We start from the raw sequence: 19,467 nt of genomic DNA, 5'->3' as shown, positions 1-19,467 counted from the left end.
CCGGCTCTGACTCACTCAGCAGCCTCCAGGAAAGAAAGGCAGACAGATTTTGATATTTTCTCTTCCTTACACGCTCGATGGTGCTAACAGATTCCATCTCCCCAAACTGGAGAACACTGTCTAGACACGGTTAGAGGTAGAACGGAGGGACAGATATGAAGGATCTGAGAATTGGAAAATTTCCATCCACAAAGATCCCCACCAGAGTTCTAAGGCTCCAGAATCCCACCCAGAATCAGGGCCATTGGCCTTTAGGGCCAGCCCCTGTGACCTCTGGAAACCCTGATCGGGGATACATACGTAATAGCCAGTACATGAGACACGGAACAATGACAGGATTCAAAGGACAGAGAGAAAATTTTCTGGCAGAACCCACAGGCGCTCTCCACGTCCCTGGACACTCCAGCCCTCAAGCTTCGGTCAAGCATGGGCCCCACTTACCGAAGCTGGCAGGCCCTGGGTCAGGGGGTGTGACTGCCGGGGAAAGCCAGTGGTGTCACATGTCATCGTGAATGGGGCTGTCCACACACTTCCATGGTAGAAACAGGAGGGGGGAAAGCAGACTCGTCCCAGCAGGCTGAGTTTCAGCAGGTCTACGGAGACACAGGATGACAGCCTCAGTTCCGGAGTTCTGGCAGTATGGGAACAGACGGCACAAAAGCTTTCAAAAGCTCCAAATGCATCCGCTGGCATCTACTCCAGCTTGTAAAACGTATGCTCCTTTTGGCTTTTCGATTTTGTAGCCTTATATGTACGTGTGCATAAATAGTGCTGAGCCCACAGTACGTGCTCAATAACAATCTTCCCTGTCCTCTGATACGTTTATTGAGCACCTACGGTGTGTACAAAGATGAGCATGAAATATCCCCGGCAACCATGCAACTCACAGTCTTCTGTAAGAAACACACACATACACACACAGCAATTACAACTGGGTAACAAATGTCAATTTTTAAATGCGGGATATGGGGGCAAATAGGAGGATTGATTGCCTAGAATTGGAACTGGTGGTTCTGGACAACTCGCTTGACTTAAAGGAGGTAGCTGCTGAGCATTCAAGGTGCTGAGTTACTTGGTACCTGCTTCTGCTCATCAGCAGTGTTTGGACATTGTACCTCTTTGAAGCCCTCCAAATGCCTCCTCGGGGCCTTTGCACATGCTATGCCTGTTCTCTGGGACACCTGTCTTGCTCATACATAGACACAAGTCCACCCCTCAGACCACAGTTCACACATCTCTGTCTCCCTTCAAGCCGGTGCAACCCCCTGCTACCTGTTCACAGAGCACCACATACACTCAGAGGCTTGGCAGGACTCAGCATAGCTGCACTGTTGCATTTAATAGGACGTCATCCTTCACATCAGCTTCTCCCATTCAATGGTAAGTCCCCCAGAGGACACCCCAAATCCCTAGTGGCTAGCACAGCAGCCTGGCACATAAAAGTACCAAGTACCTGATTATTGAATAGAGAAATAAATCATTGTTGAGTTACTAGGTAAATGAATGAAGAATTATTCTTCTGCCCCTGCTGCCCACTCTCTAAGATGCTAAATAAGTCCGTCCAGGTACCATGATTCTCATGCCAAATGACTCTAAACAATCTGGGACATAAGATGAGTTACTCTAGCTGTGGCTGTGGCTACTGAATGACAGAACCAAAGAGCCGTGAAGCGTTCAGCCAGAGGCTCAGTCCACCAACCCTTACCCAGAGACCCCTATCAGTTTCACAAGCCAGAGGCTCAGTCCACCAACCCTCACCCAGAGACCTCTATCAGTTTCACTGAGTCACACAGAGGAGCTCCACCCTGAGGGCAGGCACCTGCTGCATCCACATTAACCTCACACTGTCACGCCAGCTCACCTGCCCAAATGTGGAATGAATGCTTCTCTGCATGGATTTTCCTGGGAAAAGAGTCACCAAGAGCAACCATTTGCTGAATTAGGATCAATGGTACACAAATGTCACCCCACTTTGGGAACCTTGAACCCACCTCAGTGACTATACTGCATGGAAACAAAAGGGGAAGGATAAGATAAAGTAAGTCCCTTGGTCCACACTCCTCTACACCAGACAGTGCCTCTGTGACCCATCATCTGCTTTGTGTCTTGAACTGCCTCTCAAGTTACCATTGCAAATGCCTAGCAGATGCCTGGTATGTAAATACAGTTGCACAAATGAGTCAGTGAATGAATTAATAAATCAATGAACAAAGAAAAGTAAAAGGAGTTATTTGGGATTTGCTTTTTGTTTGGTTGGTTGGGTTTTTATTTTTGCTTTTTTTTTGAGACGGAGTCTTGCTCTGTTGCCCAGGCTGGAGAGCAGTGGCGTGATCTCAGCTCACTGTAAGCTCTGCCGCCCGGGTTCATGCCATTCTCCTGCCTCAGCCTCCCGAGTAGCTGGGACTACAGGCGCCCGCCACCTCGCCCGGCTAATTTTTTGTATATTTAGTAGAGACGGGGTTTCACCGTGTTAGCCAGGATGGTCTCAATCTCCTGACCTCGTGATCCACCCACCTCGGCCTCCCAAAGTGCTGGGATTACAGGTGTGAGCCACCAGGCCCGGCCTGTTTTTCTTTTTGAAATGGAGTCTCACTCTGCCACCCAGGCTGGAGTGCAATGGCGTGGTCTCAGCTTACTGCAACCTCTGGCTCCCAGGTTCAAGCAATTCTCTCCCCTCAGCCTCCTGAGTAGCTGGGACTACAGGCGCATGCCACCACACCTGGCTAATTTTTGTAGTTTTAGTACAGACAGGGTTTCACTATGTTGGCCAGGCTGGTCTTGAAATCCTGACTTCATGATCCTCCTGCCTCGGCCTTCCAAAGTGCTGGGATTGAGCCACCATGCCCAGCCTAGTAAAAGGAGTTTTTAAACCACCATAGTAGATGGCTCCGTAATATTTTAAAGTCCTAGCCAAATCTAGAAACCCATGATTCTCAGGTTTTCATTTAACCTGCTGTAAAATACAAGGAAACCAATTTAACTGTATGCTTTAAAGCTTTCTTTTAAATCGCATATGTTACACTTGATTTAAGAGATGTTAGCCTCTTCGAAAACATTTGTGAAGCCCACTCACAAAGAGGCTAGATGCTATTTATTCTTGGGGTGGACATGTTCACTATTATTTATTATTTATTTATTTATTTATTTTTTTAGACAGAGTCTCACTTTGTAGCCCAGGCTGGAGTCCAGTGGTACAATCTTGGCTCACTGCAAAGTCCGCCTTCCAGGTTCAAGTGATTCTCGTGCCTTAGCCTCTGAGAAGCTGGGATTACAGGCATCCATCACCACACCTGGCTATTTATTTATTTACAGACAGAGTCTCGGTGTGTCACCCAGGCTAGAGGGCAATGGCGTGATCTCGGCTCACTGCAACCTCCGCCTCCCAGGTTCAAACGATTCTCTTGCCTCAGCTTCCCCAGTAGCTGGGATTACAGGTGCACACCACCACACCTGGCTAATTTTTTGTATTTTTAGTAGAGACAGGGTTTCACTATGTTAGCCAAGATGGTCTTGATCTCCTGACCTCGTGATCCACCTGCCTCGGCCTCCTAAGTGCTGGGATTAGAGACGTGAGCCACCACACCCGGCCACCCTGCCTCTTTTTTTAAACAGTATATTAGCTGAGCATTATGACCAAAGCCAAGTCAACAAGACCTCCCCAGAGAAAGAAGGGAAACCAAGTCTGAGCCACCTCTAGTTTCATATGTATGTAAATTATCATGGAGGGCAGCACGTTGAACAGATGGAAAACAAGGCATCCATCTGGGGAGGTCAGGAGGCTGTGGTAGGAGTGTGAGAGAGGGGACATCAGTCTGACCCCAGGAAGTGGACTAGCAATGAGTGTTTCTCTACTGTTGCTGAACCTGCCAAGTCCACAAGCTTGATCTCCCCAAGCTTAATTTGCAAAGTGCAAAATTCCCATCTTCTGCCATTTCGTGCGGGAAAAAAATCATTTGTCTGAGAAGGGAGTCACCCAAGAGCAACAGGTGCTGAAATTCAACAGGAGTCATTCGAAAGCATTCATTTGTCCAGCCTTCTGACCCTACTTCCGCCAACTCTCACTGCCTCCCTCCCAAGCGCCAGGTTCTATGCTTGATGCTGAGGACGCAGCCATGGAGCTTGAAGCCTCCTGGGGAAATCTGAGCGATTCACAAGAGAGAAGGGAAGAAAAGCACTTCCATTCAAAACCAAACAGTTTGGCAGCTCTTCTCCCAGATTCAGAGGCGTTGATTCATTCTAACAGCTGTTTAAGATCTTTCATAATTACGCCCTAAAATTCGATCAGAGAGCTTATCAGTCATTTATTCAGTCTCTGGCTGCCACTTCCTGGGAATGCCACCATGTGGCGAGGGGCGTGGGCTGGTCCTGACACCTTCCAGCATCTTCCAGAATGTGACCTTAGCCCCCAAATCTGCAAATCCATCCTGTGCAGTGAGCCACGAAAAGAGCCAGGAACGCATTGGCAAAGTGCACGCTGATGTCCTCCCAGAGAAGGGCTGCTGTGCACAGGAGGTCTGTCCTCCAGAAAGGGCCCGGTCAAAATGTCAAGTATCACCGGAGTATGTACATCCTCTTGTCTCTGTCCCCATGACTGTGGCCCGCCCTCCCTCCCTCCCTTCCTTCCTTCCTTCTCACAGTTAGCAAGCATCTACGTACCAGGCTCTGGGCCAGGCGCTGGGGACACAGCAGTGAACAAAACAAATAAAAAACCCTGCTCCCATGGAATGGTGATTCACGAAGATGAAAAAAAGGACAAAAACAAAAAACAAAAAAAAAAACAAGGTAAGGACAAGCTCCAGAATGTTACATAAGTGACAAAAAAAGAGGGAATGTGAGAAGGTCTAGCCAGGGAAGATTTCACAGAGAAGGGATATTTAAAATCAGCCTCTGGCCAGGCGCAATGGCTCATGCCTATAATCCCAGCACTTTAGGAGGCCGAGGTGGGAGGATCACTTGAGCCAAGGAGACCAGCCTGGGCAACATGGCAAAAACCCATCTCTACTGAAAAATACAAAAATTAGCCAGGTGTGGTGGTGCGTGCCTATAGTCCCAGCTACTCAGGAGGCTAAGGATTGTCTGAGCCTGGGAGGCTGAGGTTACAGTGAGCCAAGATCACATCACAGCACTCCGGCCTGGGTAACAAAGCCAGACCCCGTCTTAAAAATAAAATAGTTGGCCGGGCGCAGTGGCTCAAGCCTGTAATCCCAGCACTTTGGGAGGCCGAGACGGGCGGATCACGAGGTCAGGAGATCGAGACTATCCTGGCTAACACGGTGAAACCCCGTCTCTACTAAAAAAATACAAAAAAACTAGCCGGGCGAGGTGGCGGGCGCCTGTAGTCCCAGCTACTCGGGAAGCTGAGGCAGGAGAATGGCGTGAACCCGGGAGGCGGAGCTTGCAGTGAGCTGAGATCCAGCCACTGCACTCCAGCCTGGGTGACAGAGCGAGACTCCGTCTCAAAACAAAAAAATAAAATAAAATAAAATAAAATAAAATAAAATAAAATAAAATCAGCCTCCTCACTGACAATCCTGCCTCAGCTGTGGCCTCCTCCTATCCATTCACCTAGCAGTAGCCAGGGGTGTCTCCAACGTGCAAGCGCCAGGATGTCATTCCCCTGCTCAACACCCCCGTGTCTCCTTGCTGCCCTCTGAATAAAGGCCAGACAGGATCCAGATCCTCTTCGTCTCCCCAGTTTCATTCTAATGACTGACACCACCCCATCTGTCTGTCTGTCACATACACCCACATACTTCAGCACAATGAACCCCAGACAGGCCACAAAACACAGTGTACACTTTCTCGCCTTCATGCCTCTGCACTGCCCTTACCTCACTACCTAGCTTAATCTCAATGCCACCTCCTCCAGGAAGCCTTCTCTAACGCTCCATGAGTGGGTCTTATTCAGGTGCTCCTCTGTGCTGCAATATCTCACTTCCTGCTTCCCCCTCGCCCAGCACTGAGGAATACCTGGTGACTACCTCTGTTTCCTCCACTAAATGGTGAGCTCCTAGCAAGAAGGGTCCTGGGTCCTGTTCATGGCTGTATCTGGAGTCTGAACCATAGGAGGCATTAAGCCAGTGTGCAAAAAACACCTAAGAGAAGAAAACAGTAATACTCAATGTAGACGTGAGTGTGGGAAAATGGATTTCCTTATCTGGTCCTGCGATAATGTAAATTGTAAAAGCAATTCGGCAATATTCACTTTCAACTAACATTTTTGAGACCCACGTCAAGAGTCAGGCACCATGCTAAGTGACTCTGTGCATCTTGTGCCTTCTCTCATTCATCTTCTCAACAAGTTGTGCTGTTCAAATTATTAATTACCACCATTCTTACAGATGAGAAAAAAAATATGGTCCAGAAACAGCCAGTTCAAATTCCCACTGCTAGTGAGGGGTAGAGGTGGGGTTGGAATTCAGGCCTTCTGACTCCAAATCAAATATTTTCCCCTCACCCCGGCAAAACACTTCTTTTCAACTCAGTAATCAGACTTCTAAAAATGTATTCTCTGGAAGTAATCCAAAAGAAAAGTTATATGCACAAAGATGTCCTTTGCAGTGTTATCTAACCAAACACAGCAAGGATATACCCCTGGCAATTACACCTAGTTGAAACAACCCAGGACTCATAAACATTTGAAATGTTACAAAAGCTGCAACGTGTCAGCAGGAAGAGCAGACCTCCAATTCCCAGCCTGGGCAAAAATCCCATCACACAACAAGTCTTGAGTTTGGAATCAGAAAAGATGGTTGCCTTAGCTGTAAATAGGGCAACTTTGAAAGAACATATTTCAGCCAAAGGTAAGGGGGTATGCACAGGGAAGTGGAAGCACTTAGGATAATTGGTAGGGGAAGCAAAAAGGATATATTGTTTTGTATTCAAGGCCATGACAATAGCAAAGGTTGTTTATACAAATGACGGATGTCTGGAAGAGAACAGGCACAAATGGAAAAGAAAAAAAAAAAAAAAAAAAAAAAACATGCTGGAGACCTGGGTTGGACTTGTTGGTAAATTTTTAAATTCCTTTTTATGCCCGTGAATGTTGTTTGTGCAAACAGCTGCTTTTTTTACATCTCAATACCAGAGGTTTTCCTCTGAGCTGTCTTTCCATCATCGATTTGAAAGGTAGAGGTGCTAAGACTATCTCCTGCCCACTTTCAGAAGCAAAGCATAAAAATAACTATCGTGTATTAAGCTCACACCATGCGCCAGACACTACACTAAATGCTTTACAAGGATTATTTCATTTCATCACTTTACCAACCCAGAGGCAGGTCCTATTACAACTTCCATTCTACAGATGAGTAAACTGAGGTTGGAGGAGTGCTGTGACTTGCCCGTGGGTGGCTGGAATTGTGGATCCCACCCTGCCTTCCTATCAGATTTCTACCAAAATCCACATGGGCTTAACTAAAACAACTGCTTGTTATGGTGTTCAAATGTAAAAGGCACTTCCCACCCATGAGAGTGGCTATTAATTAAACACACACACACATACACACAAAACAACTACTGGAGAGGATGTGAAGACACTGGAACCTTATACCTTATGAGAGTGGCTATTACTTAATAAACATACACACACACACACACAAAAGAAGTATTGGAGAGGATGTGAAGACACTGGAACCTTATACCTTATGAGAGTGGCTATTACTAATTAAAAACACACACACACACACACACAAACTACTATTAGAGAGGATGTGAAGACATTGGAACCTTATATCTTGCTGGTGTTGTGAATATAAAATGGCACATCCACTGTGGAAATCAGTATGGGAGTTCCTCAAAAAATTAAACACAGAATCTTGAAATTCTACTCCTAAGAGTATACCCCCTAACATTGAAAGCAGACATTTGTACACCAATGTTTGAAGGAGCATTATTCATAATAACCAAAAGGTGTAAACAATTAAATGTCCATCAATGGATGGATAAACAAAATGTAGTCTATCCATACAATGGAATATTATTCAGTCTTCAAAAGGAAGGAAATGCTACAATATGCTACAATGTGGATGATCCTTTTAGACATTATGCTAAGTGAAATAAGCACACATGTAAGGACAAATACTGTATGTATAATTTCATTTATATGAGGTGTTTAGAATAGGCAAATTCATAAAGACAGAAAGTACAATGGTGGTTGCCAGGGGCTGGGGAATGGGGAGTTATTGTTTAATGGATGCAGTTTTTCAAAATGAGAAGATGAAAAAGTTCTAGAGATGGATGGTGATGATGGTCACACAACAATGTGAATGTACTTAATACCACCAAACTGTACACTTAAAGATGGTTAAAATGGTAAACTTTATGTGATGTATATTTTACTGCAATTAAAAAAAAAAAAAGCAAAAACCTACAAACAACTAAAAAACAAATATAACGGGAAACAAATGCTGAAGCTCTAATTACCACGTGACCCAGCTCACGGGGGCCCATGTCCTTCAGGCGAATCTCTATTAAAAGCTCTCATGGTCTACTTGTCTGGGCAGGGAATGCGGTGGGAACGTTCCTAATCACAATGGTGACACACTCTAGTAGGGGAGGAGGACAGGAAACACTGAAATTTGGGAGGTATCCTGATGGGACAGATATGGGGGTTATACAAGCCCAAACAGTGGTCAGGGAAGCTTTGCTAGAAGAGAAGGTATCCCAACTGAGACTGAGAGAAGTCAGCCAAGCAGAGGAGGAGGCTGGTGTCAGCAGAGGAAACGCATATTCAAAGGCCCAAAAGCATGGGATAAACATGGTCGTTGGAGCCTGAGCGCTATTCCTTTACCCTCTGTGGGGGAAAGCAGGACTGTGGAGAGGTTCAACTTTCTAAAAATGGGAGGTGCCCGGATGGGGCAGAATGTAACACTTTAGTTACAATGAAGACACTTCTGTTAACTTGAGTCCAGGTTGCATCCAGGAGTAAGAAGCCCTGGCTTATGAGCCAGAACAAGACGGTTTTAGTCAGGGCGATCCCACCTTCTGATTTACCTGGGATAGGCCCCTTTTACTCTCTAAGATGTCCAGGTTGGCCAGGCGCAGTGGCTCACGCCTGTAATCTCAGCACTTTGGGAGGACGAGGCAGGCGGTTCACAAGGTCAGGAGATCGAGACCATCCTGGCGAACACGGTGAAACCGTGACTCTACTAAAAAATACAAAAAAACTAGCCGGGCAAGGTGGCGGGCGCCTGTAGTCCCAGCTATTCGGGAGGCTGAGGCAGGAGAATGGCGTAAACCCGGGAGGTGGAGCTTGCAGTGAGCCGAGATCGCGCCACTGCATTCCAGCCTGGACAACAGAGCGAGACTCCATCTCAAAAAAAAAAAAAAAAAAAAAAAAAAAAAAAAAAAAAAAAAAAGATGTCTAGGTTTGGGCAAAAAATTATTCAATCATCCTACTTTTTGAAAAATTGGGGTAAAACTCACATAACATAAAATTTACTATTGCAACCATTTTAAGTTCACAGTGCAGCAGCGTTTAGTACATTTATATCATGCAACTGAGGTAGGAGGTGGGACTCAACTCTGCAAGCGGGGCTCAGACACCAGACCAAATTGAGGACTAGCTAAAACAGGTCAGGGCAGAAGTACCTCCCTGTAAGACCTGCCCACCAGTGTGCCATTGTCAGTCTACCAGTGCCATGGCAACATCCAGAAGTTACCACCCCACTTTTCTTTTTGAGACAGAGTCTTGCTCTGTGGCCCAGGCTGGAGTGCAGTGGCGCAATCTCGGCTCACTGCAGCCTCTGCCTCCTGGGTTCCAGTGATTCTTCTGCCTCAGCCTCCTGGATAGTTGGGACTGCAGGTGCACACCACAACACCCAGCTAATTTTTGTATTTTTAGTAGAGACAGGGTTTCACCATGTTGGCCAGGCTGGTCTTGAACTCTTGACCTCAGGTGATCCACCGCCTCGGCCTCCCAAAGTGCTGGGATTACAAGCATGAGCCATCGCACCATGACCAGTTGTTACCACCCCTTTCTAGGGCAACAACCTGACAACCCAGAAGTTACCAACCTTTTCTATAAAGTTCTGCATAAACCATCCCTTAATTTGCATATAACTAAAAGTGGGTATCAGTGTGACTGCAGAACTGCCTGTGAGCTGCTACTCTGGGCACACGGCCTACAGGCCAATTCTGCTCTGCAAGGGGCAGCACCTCTGTGGCTGCTGTACACTGCTGCTTCAGTAACAGTTGCTGTTTATGCTGTTTAACACCACTGGCTCACTTGAATTCCTTCCTGGATGAATCTAAGAACCCTCCCCAGGATAAGCCCCTATTCTGGGGCTGGCCTATAGTGCATCACAACCATCACCCCTCTGCAGTTCCAAAACATCTTCATCACCCGAAGGAAATCCCATACTCACTTAGCAGTCACTCCCCATTCCCCTCTCCCCCAGCCCCTGGCAACCACTAATCTACTTTCTGTCTCCACGGATTTGCCATTTCTGGATATTTTGTAAAAATGGAATCCGGCCAGGTGCGGTGGCTCACACCTGTAATCCCAGCACTCTGGGAGGACGAGGTGGGCGGATCACGAGGTCAGGAGATCAAGACCATCCTGGCTAACACGGTGAAACCCAGTCTCTACTAAACAAAATACAAAATACTAGCCAGGTGTGGTGGTGGGCGCCTACAGTCCCAGATACTCGGGAGGCTGAGGCAGGAGAATGGCGTGAACCTGGGAGGCGGAGCTTGCAGTGAGCCAAGATCATGCCACTGCACTCCAGCCTGGGTGACAGAGAGAGACTCCGTTTCAAAAAAAAAAAAAAAAAGGAATCTGTGTCCTTCACCCTAGTTTTTGTCCCACCTCCTCTATGAACCTGCAGTGACGACTTTGGGCAAGCCGCTGCCTTAGTCTGGGCCTCAGATACAAGAGGTTGAAGAAGGCTTGCTAAATTTCCTGCCTCTTTTTTTTTTTTTGAGACGGAGTCTCACTCTGTCACCCAGGCTGGAGTGCAGTGGTGCGATCTCGGCCCCCTGCAAGCTCTGCCTCCTGGGTTCACACCATTCTCTTACTTCAGCCTCCCGAGTAGCTGGGACTGCAGGCGCCTGCTGCCACGCCCGGCTAATTTTTTTGTAGTTTTAGTAGAGATGGGAGTTTCACTATGTTAGCCAGGATGATCTCTATCTCCTGACCTGGTGATCCGCCCACCTGGGCCTCCCAAAGTGCTGGGATTACAGGCATGAGCCACCATACCCGGCCAATTTCCTATCCTTTTTAAGATTCTGTGATTCTGATTTGGCTCAACCCCAAGACTCATCAGTTCTGTGTTTTCCACTTCTCTCTGCAACTGATACATTCCCCTGACAGAGAACAACCTTCTGGATTGTGAGATGTGTGTTCTTAGTCTCTTTTAAGGAAGCCCCTGTGATTCTTGGCTGGGCACAGTGGCTCACGCCTGTAATCCCAGCACTCTGGGAGGCCAAGGCTGGCGGATCATGAGGTAAGGAGATCGAGACCATCCTGGCCAATATGATAAAACCACATCTGTACTAAAACTGCAAAAATTATCCGGGCTTGGTGGCGCACGCCTGTAATCCCAGCTACTTGGGAGGCTGAGGCAGGAGAATCGCTTGAGCCCGGGAGGTGGTGGTTGCAGTGAGCTGAGATCGCGCCACTGCACTCCAGCCTGGGCAACAAAGGCAAGATTCCGTCTCAAAAAAAAAAAGAATCCCTGTGATTCCTTAAAAAGTCAGTGCTCAATAAAAAATTTTTGAGGGGGTGAAATCAAATTCTTCCTTTGCAATGACAGGAGTAGCAGAGCTCATTTTCGTACGGAGTGTTTACTGTTTCTGTAAGAATTGCCATAATTAGACAAGTCTTGACTCCTGTGTAAATTCCATCATTAGAGTTCGGCGCATCTGGTGTTTCTGACTGTGGGATCCAGGGGAACAGCTTGAGATGGCTTTCCCCAAACTTCCCCTGGACCATGGGATGTGGGTAGGGCACACTCACACCCACAAAAGCATTCTGTGGTATATTACAAGACTGTGGGAAACGCTGGGTTCAACAATGGTAAACAGGTGTCTGTCCAGCAGGACTTTTCAGAGCCTTTAATATGCTGATTTGCCTTTTAGACCCTCTAAAGCATAATCCAAACTGCCTCACCCCAGGCCCCTTGTCTTGTCCAAGTGCAGCTGCCGATGTGGAGAAAGAATGTTACAACTTATCTTTACCCCTCTGCTTAAACATCCGCCTTTTCAATTTTCTTGACTTGTTCCTTCCTGTGCCGTTTCAGTTTTCATTGGCTTGTTCCTTCCTACAATTGGTGCTATTTTTGGACTGGCTGACCACTCACTGAAACCATTAATTAAGCTTCTGTTCCTTCCCCCACCGCTCCCCCCACCCCGTTGTTTTTCTCTGAATCCAAAATTGGCAAACTAGAGTCCACAGGCCAAACTAGCCCACTGCCTGCTTTTGCAAATAAAGTTTTATTGGAACACAGCCACAGTCATTTATTTACATATTATCTATGTATCTATGGCTGCTGCCATAGATAAAAAAAAATAAAAATAAAAAAATTGTAAGAGACAAGGTCTTACTTTGTGTCCCAGGCACGATCTCAGCTCACTGCAGCCTCAATCTCCTGGGCTCAAGCAATCTTCCCACCTCAGCATCCTAACTAGTTGGGACTACAGGCATGCACCACCATGACCTGCTAATTTTTTAAATTTTTTGTAGAGAAGGGCTTTCGCCATGTTGCCCAGACTATCTGTGGCTTCCTTCAAGAGCCTTTTATCTATGGCTCTATCTTAGTGACAGACTGTCACAGAGGCCATATGGTCCACAAAACCTAAAATACTTACTATAGCTCTTTACAGACAAAATTTGCTGACCCCTGCTTTAGACTGGGGAGATCTTAGTCTCCTGAGAGACTGGACTTCCCCCAAGGGTGGGATGTCCTCTTTCAAATACCCAAAGCTCTTACAGTATTCTGGCTGAGCCTCATTTGAGCCCTCCACTAGACGTCTTTAGGCGTTCCACATGATAACAACAGAAAAATTCAACACACACAAGCAAAAGTGCTTTTAATAATTGTAAATCCAGCCAGGTGTGGTGGCTCACACCTGTGATCCCAACACTTTGGGAGGCTAACGCAGGAGGATAGCTTGAGGCCAGGAGTTAGAAACCAGCCTGGTCAACATAGCAAGATTCGTTATGAAAGAAAGATAAAATAATTTACTGGGTATGGTGGTGTATGCTTGTAGTCCCAGCACTTTGGGAGGCTGAGGTGGAGAATTGCTTGAGCCCATGAATTTGAAGCTGCAGTGAGCTACGACTGCACCATTGCACTCCAGCATGGGTGACAGAGTAAGACCCTGTCTCAAAAAATAAAAATAAAATATTCCTAAATCCCACCATTCTGATGTACAACAACGTTGACATTTCCAATAAAAACAGGAACTCGTGTTCAAAATTAAAATGGAATCCGATCATGCATCCTATTTAGAAGCTTGTTTTTTGTTGTTATTATTTCATTTCAAACTATGGTCATGACCATCTTTCAGGACAATAGTATACACCCTATACAAAAGTTTCTACAGCTTTCATCGTATTCCATTATATGAATATTAGATAACCTATCCCCCACTATTGGATCTTTAATGGTCAGCGTGCCAATCAGTGAACCTTACAACCAACATTGCAATGAACACCCATATACAATTAATTTCTCAAGTGAAATTTTGCCTAGAATTGGGCTATTTGGTTCAAAGGGTACATGTTTCTTCTGGAACTCTGGATATATGCAGAATCACACGTAAGGAAAACACCTCCCATGGTGACTCAATTCAAAGCTTCGGAGGTCAGGGTTCTTAATCCCTCCCCTGGGGCAGACCCAATAAAGATGTCTAATGAGCAATAAACCAGGGCCTTGCCCTCACTCGGAGCTTTACTGGCTCTGCTTTATGGCAGGATCATCGTAAGCTTGACTACAAGGTTTCCAAGGGCAATTGGAACAGTTCACAGAGACAAGTGAGTCTGGGACCAGCCCAGCGGCTGTGTGTGTACAGCCTGGTGTAGGAAGAGGGGGCAGGAAGGAAGACCCAGCCCCGGAACTGGTGTTCACAGCAGAGGAAACTCAACCCCAAAGCTCAATTCAACATAAAACACAGCAGCACAATGCTTGACTCAGAAAAATCTAAGCCTAACACGCTCTCTCCTTAGGGAGACTGAGATGTGCATATTGCATTGCAGGAAATATAAAGAGATAGTTCCCTTCAAGTACAAATAGATTTCTGAAAGAATAAGTTTACACTGGTCCAAGTGCTGCCTATGTGCAAAGCTCCATATCCTGGGAAGGTTTGATCACTCCCCAGCTCTAAAATCATCAATGGCTCCCAGTGTCCATTGCCTTGGGCAAGGTATTCAATTCTCCCCGAACTCCCCAAAAAAAACAATCAACCTAGTCAATACGGCAGACCCCGACCAGTCTCACATTCTCAAATAAATACAACGACTTGAGTATCTTTTTCATGCTATTCCTTCTTCACAGACAGCCCTTTACTCCCAACACAATGTCCATTTGCCTGATTCCCACCCATCCTTTTACAGCAGCTTAAATGAGGCCTCTTCCAGGAAGCCTATGCTGATTTCCTGGGCCAACATGACTTCCAACCCTCCAGGGCAATTGACTTGATTAAATGCCTTGCACAGGAAAAAAGCTTGAGACTCTCTCCCTAACACAATTTACATCAACCATCCAACCCCATCCCACTCTACCCAGAGGATACACCCCTCCACTCTCAGTTCTCCTTCCCAGAACCTATTCAGTGCCTGGCACAGGATAGACCGAGTGGGGCAGGACTGAGATCCTGAGAGGTGGGAGGTAGCCACCTGGGACACAAGATGACTTTAGGAGGCTCTGATATCCAGGCACAGCACTAAAGCACCTGGTTTCCTTTCTAATCCTCATGGGAGCTTTCCGAAGTTGCTAGACAGTCTGCTGGGTGCCACTATGACTTTTAACACCTACATCTCCATCATGTGCTCCTCTCCCAGTTTAACGGAGAAATAACAGCCTCATGCTCAGACCATTAGCTGCTGTAGTAGCAGCTGATTGTTTTTATTGTATTTAATTTTTACTGTTATTTTTCTAGTTAAAGCAAGCAACACTGGTTTTGTTTACAATAGAGTTTTTGAAAGGTTCTTTTAAAAACAAATATGTTTAACTTTTGAGAAAGGGAAAAGTGGCCCTGCGCGGAGGGAGGCTGAGGCGGGTGGATCACCTGAGGTCAGGGGTTCGAGACCAGCCTGGCCAACATGGTGAATCCCTGTCTCTATTAAAAATACAAAAATTAGCTGGGCATGGTGACGCATGCCTGTAGTCTCAACTACTCGGAAGGGTGAAGCAGGAGAATCGCTTGAACCCAGAAGGCGGAGGTTGCAGTGAGCCAAGATCGTGCCATAGCACTCCAGCCTTGGTGACAGAGAGACTCCGTCTCCAAAAAAAAAAGAAGAAAAGAAAGGGGAAATTTAAAAAAATGAAATAACAGTACAGGGGTTAAGTGGCTACAGTAATAACTCATGGGGTTTAATCTGAACAGGGAAAATCACCAGTCAAGTGGAAAGAACATGATATTGGCGTCAACAGTGCAGATGCAAGCTCTCTGGCAGCTTCCCTCCTTAAAACTAACAAGCCAGAGACTTGCTTTCTCAGCTTCCTTTGCAGCTAAAAGTGGCCATGTGACCCAATTCTGATTAAAAAAAATTTAAGAACTTAAGGGGAAATGGGAAAGACTTCTATGGAAGCTTTTGCTTTGCTAATAAAACAGACGTGATGAACCAGGCGCAGTGGCTCATGCCTGTAATCCCAGCACTTTGCGAGGCCAAGGTGGACAGATCACTTGAAGTCAGCAGTTCAAGAACAGCCTGGCCAACGTGGTGAAACCCTGTCTCTACTAAAAATACAAAATTAGCCAGGTGGGGTGGCAGGCGCCTGTAATCCCAGCTACTCAGGAGGCTGAGGCAGGAGAATTGCTCAAACCCAGGAGGCGGAGGTTGCAGTGATCCGAGATCACACCACTGCACGCCAGCCTGGGCAACAGAGCAAAACTCCATCTCCAAAAAAAGAAAGAAAGAAAGAAAAAGAAATAACCACCACAACAACAAACCAGGCAGGCCAGGCACAGTGGCTCACACCTATAATCCCAGCACTTTGGGAGGCTGAAGCGGGCGGATCACCTGAGGTCAGGGGTTCAAGACCAACCCAGTCAACATGGTGAAACCCCATCTTTGCTAAAATTACAACTATTAGGCCGGGCATGGTGGCTCACACCTGTAATCCCAGCACTTTGGGAGGCTGAGGTGGGCGGATCACCTGAGGTCAGGAGTTCGAAACCAGCCTGGCCAACATGGTGAAACCCCATCTCTACAAAAAACACAAAAATTAGCTGGGCATGGTGAGGCTTGCCTGTAATCCCAGCTACTTGGGAGGCTGAGGCAGAAAAATCACTTGAACTCAGGAGGTGGAGGTTGCAGTGAGCCAAGATCACGCCATTGCACTCCAGTCTAGGCGACAGAGTGAGACTTCGTCTCAAAAAAAAAAAAAAGATTAGCAAGGCATGGTGGCAGGTGCCTGTAATGCCAACTACTCAGGAAGCTGAAGCATGAGAATCACTTGAACCCAGGAGGTGAAGTTTGCAGTGGGCCGAGATCACGCCACTGCACTCCAGTCTGGGCAATAGAGTGAAACTCTGTCTCAAAAAAAATCCAGGCAGATACAGCTTGTGGTGCTGCCTCTCCTTCCTACCTGGATCAAGAATATGATGTCTGGAGTCATGGCAACTGTCTTGGGACCAAGGAACCACAAGCCTAAATTTAAGGATAGTGACATGAAAAGTAACTTGACATATATATAGTTAAGCCACTGCCCTAACTCTGAACTGCTCTCCTCTCCATTTTTTATGTGAAAAATATTAAAAAACACCCATTTAAGCCAGTGTTGGTTTGGGTTTCTGTGACATGCAGGCAAAAATATTCCTAATGAACACAGGGAGTTTGGCACAAATGGATTCAGTGGACAAATGTCTTCTAAGTGCACACAGTGGCTGTGGTTCCTTTAACAGAGCCGCTTCACCTCTCAAAGATCCATTTCTTTATGAGTAAGGTCAGTGATACCTCAAATCTGAGGATTAAAGGAGATAGTGCATGTAAAACACCTACCAGCAGACTGCGCACGTAGTAGGTCTCTACAAACGCACAATAAATGTGCAAATAGAGGCCGGGCGCAGTGGCTCACACCCGTAATCCCAGCACTTTGGGAGGCCAAGGTGGGCAGATCACAAGGTCAGGAGTTCAAGACCAGACTGGCCAACATAGTGAAACCCCGTTTCTACTAAAAATACAAAAAATTAGCCGGGCGTGGTGGCGGGCACCTGTAATCCCAGCTACTCGGGAGTCTGAGGCAGGAGAATCGCTTGAATCTGGGAGGCGGAAGGTGCAGTGAGCCAAGATCGCACTATTGCACTCCAGCCCAAGCGACAGTGCAAGGCTCTGTCTCCAAAAAAAAAAAAAAAAAAAAAAAAAGTACAAACAGAATATAAAGACTCGCATACGTATTTGTAAGTCGATGAGGTTGCAGGGGGGCAGGGAGAGGGGAACTGCCTAAATGTTTAAGATCCAAAGCAATAGCTCCCTAACAGAACAATCTGGGAGAGGCAGTAATTCAAGGGAGTCTACCTTTATCCACTGTCGAATCATGTCCTGTTTCACAGCTGGGGAGAGGGGGATGAGGGACAAATGGGTAAGCAGATACTGTTCACAAGTCTGGCCTGTGATCCATACCAGTCTGTCACTTGCACAGGTCTTGATTAAAAGTAGGGAAGGGACCGGGAGTGGTGGCTCATGCCTGTAATTCCAGCACTTTGGGAGGTCCCGGGGCGGGCAGATCACAAGGTCAGGAGATCGAGACCATCCTGGCTAACACAGTGAAATGCCTTCTTTACTAAAAATACAAAAAAATTAGCTGGGCGTGGTGGCGGGCGCCTGTAGTCCAAGCTACTCGGGAGGCTGAGGCAGGAGAGTCACTTGAACCCGGGAGGCAGAGGTTGCAGTAAGCCAAGATCACACCACTGCACTCCAGCCTGGGCAACAAAGCAAGACTCCATCTCAAAAAAAAAAAAAAAAAAGGAAAAAAGTGGGGAAGGGGGCTGGGCGCAGTGGCTCATGCCTGTAATCCCAGCACTTTGGGAGGGTAAGGTAGGAGGATCACCTGAGGTCAGGAGTTTGAGACCAGCCTGGCCAAGATGGCAAAACCCCATCTCTACTAAAAATATAAAAATTAGCCCGGTGTGGTGACAGGCACCTGTAATCCCAGCTACCTGGGAGGCAGAGGTTGCAGTGAGCCAAGATTGCCCCACTGCACTCCAGCCGGGCGACAAAGCAAGACTCTTTCTCAAAAAAAAAAAAAAAAAAAAAAAAAAAAAAAAAGTGGGTAAGGAAAGTGCCAAGAAATATAAACACAAAACGACATCCCCTTAAGCCAGGAGACAAGAAAAGCCTGAAAAGGTGGTTGAGGCTGAACCCATGTCTTGGTGCTGTGAAGTATCGGGTCCATCTCTGTCTGTGGCACAGCCCTCTCCTCTCCACTCCACATTCCCGTTTCCATGCCATCTATACCAATAAACCCAAAGTGATAAAATGACAGCTGACAGGTCCTCTCCTGGTTTTCCCAGGAGTATCTCTGTGCCTCCCATGCCCTTCAGGCAACCACTGGCTCCTCCTCCTCCCATACCTGAGTCCAAGACCCCATGAATGCATCAGGGCCTGGCACTGCCAGCCTCAGGGCATGACAACAGACCCATTTCTGGGCCTCTGTATAGCTGAAGAGACACACTTCCCCTAACCACAAAAAGGGAACTCAGGCCAGGAGCGGTGGCTCACACCTGTAATCCCAGCACTTTGGGAGACTGAGGCAGGCAGATCATGAGGTCAGGAGATCAAGACCATCCTGGCTAACACGGTGAAACCCCATCTCTACTAAAAATACAAAAAATTAGCCGGGCGTGGTGGCGGGCGCCTGTAGTCCCAGCTACTCGGGAGGCTGAGGCAGGAGAATGGAGTGAACCCGGGAGGCGGAGCTTGCAATGAGCCAAGACCGCGCCACTGCATTCCAGCCTGGGTGACAGAGCAAGACTCCGTCTCAAAAAAAAAAAAGGGAACTCAGCAAACCATTGCAAGTTTTTGGGCTCCACTGTCCTTAGATCTGTAAGTGCTGGGCCCTGGGAAAATCTGGTTATTAGTCATTATCATCCTCAAATCACTAACAATGATTTTGTGCCAGACGGCACATTAAACGAATCTCCCCCATTCAACCCACTCTCTGAGGTTGGGTTTCACAACAAGGCCCATTTCTTGGAGAAGACAAGGAAGGTTTAGCAACTGGCGCATGTGGTGGAGCCAGGATTTGAACTCAGGTGGTCTCAATCTAAATCCCACCCTATTTATCCTCGAAGCATCAATAGTTG

At 46.8% G+C, this 19,467-nt stretch overlaps 1 protein-coding gene across 2 annotated transcripts in view; it reads right to left on the bottom strand.

Annotated features, from left to right (window-relative positions):
• KIAA1671 (KIAA1671 ortholog) overlaps nt 1–19,467 on the bottom strand; it is a 254,841-nt gene that overhangs the window by 178,579 nt on the left and 56,795 nt on the right. Inside the window, exon 2 of one of the 2 annotated variants that reach the window (XM_050745892.1) lies at nt 442–593. The gene's annotated coding sequence lies outside the window, so the exon portion shown is untranslated. Of the gene's footprint in view, nt 1–441; nt 632–19,467 lie in introns of both variants that reach the window. The other variant, XM_050745891.1, reaches the window with a different exon arrangement.

Source organism: Macaca thibetana, chromosome 10, assembly GCF_024542745.1.
Source record: "Macaca thibetana thibetana isolate TM-01 chromosome 10, ASM2454274v1, whole genome shotgun sequence".
In the NCBI taxonomy this organism is placed as follows: Eukaryota; Metazoa; Chordata; class Mammalia; order Primates; family Cercopithecidae; genus Macaca; species Macaca thibetana.
The sequence above is the reverse complement of the archived record's forward strand: the minus strand, read 5'-3'. Positions and strand labels throughout refer to the sequence as shown.